General features: G+C 35.9%; 1 protein-coding gene across 2 annotated transcripts in view; it reads left to right on the top strand.

The window, feature by feature from the left end:
• Window positions 1-379: 379 nt before the first annotated feature.
• LOC106868717 (plexin-A1) overlaps window positions 380-1,597 on the top strand; it is a 131,946-nt gene continuing 130,728 nt past the window's right edge. The window contains exon 1 of one of the 2 annotated variants that reach the window (XM_052968251.1): window positions 380-1,022. The gene's annotated coding sequence lies outside the window, so the exon portion shown is untranslated. The remainder of the gene's footprint in view (window positions 1,023-1,597) is intronic. The other variant, XM_052968253.1, reaches the window with a different exon arrangement.

Here is a 1,597-nt window from a genome sequence, read left to right as displayed (position 1 = left end):
TATAGTCACAGTCGCTGCTGTGACGACCCTCCCACCACCATCACAAGCATCATCGTCATCATCGTCATCTTCACCACCACCACCACCACCACCACCACCGCTACCACCAGCTACATACAACGTCACCATTTTCGGAAGATGAACGGAAAATTCATGGGTGGTGGAGGGTGCAGTTGGATGTACGGAGAGAGTTTCAAGGGAAAGCTAACTATATCCCTCCACCCTGCTATACACACATTACTCTTACTTTTTCTAAGCCCCTCCCTACTTCCCCCTCTCTCTCTCTCTCTTTCTCTCCGTTATTGCAGCCCTATTCTATATTCTCCCCCTCCTTCTTCTCATCCCAGGTAGCCTCCACCGCCGCCGCCACTCGGCAACTTTTTCCCGTCAGTCCTAGGTTGTGTGTATATAGCGGTTAGTCGTGTTGAAAGGCAGCATAGAAGATTGGACTTATACACGCATATACTCACGCGTGTATATAAATGTTGTATATATATATGTATGAATATAGATAAATTATATATATACGTATATATTTATATTTATATATATGTATATATATATATATCTATGAAAAATGTCTAGAATACTGATATTATTTAGTATTAATATATAGTAACAAATATATACATATATATATATATATATATATATAATTACAATATGTTTATATATATTCACAGTAGACATATAAATATGTACACAGACATGGATATTTAACAGAGGGAAGTGTCCCATTCATTACCAACAACTTCTAAAATTATTCATGGTTTCTTACACGACTACAGTAACAATAACAAAGACATCATCATTATCATTATCAACAACAACATTATCACTATCAACATCATCTTTATTATCATCATTGTTTTCAATATCGAGATCTTACAAGCGAAGGAAGTCTACTTTATCAGAACACTTTGTTATACATTCACTTCAGGCTATCTAAATATTGTTATATACTCGTATCTATATATACCCGTGTCTTATATATATAATATATATATATAAAAAAAAAACAGGTTTGTAAAAGTCTTTATTTTAACTTTATTTTTTTTCTTCCTTTGTTGTTAGTTTTGTTGTTGTTGTTGTGGCGGGCAAGCTTCCGGTTCGGTGAATCTAGTCTGCGACCCGGTTTCGAATTCTGGAGTCTGAGGGGATGTTAAGTTAGGGGGGTTTTTGTAGCGATAGCCCCCTTCTGTTATGTCGCTTAGGCTCCTGAAAAAGTCCTGAACATCACATAATCTCATTTCTTCTATTCCTTTTATAAACCTGAATTCTGTATCCTTTTGAGATCGATAAAATGAAATAGCAGTTATACACAGATCCATTTTTTCGGCCCTGAACTCCTTTCCCTACAAAATTATCCCCTACCCATCTTAAATGCTCGTAAAGAAGATACGATACGTTAGATAATGTAGTTTTAGATATAATATACTTAATGGGGGGGGGGAACCCGAAACAGTCACGGCTGGAATACTTTTGAAGTAAGCGTAGGATTTTGGATTACCTGAGGATAAACAACAATATCAAACTCATTATTATTTGCTTAAAATCTTTCAGAAAACCTTAAACCCCACAGTATCTCATTTTTGTT

Source organism: Octopus bimaculoides, chromosome 5, assembly GCF_001194135.2.
Source record: "Octopus bimaculoides isolate UCB-OBI-ISO-001 chromosome 5, ASM119413v2, whole genome shotgun sequence".
NCBI classification, from domain to species: Eukaryota; Metazoa; Mollusca; class Cephalopoda; order Octopoda; family Octopodidae; genus Octopus; species Octopus bimaculoides.
Note: the sequence above shows the minus strand (reverse complement) of the source record. Positions and strands in the feature narration are given on the sequence as shown.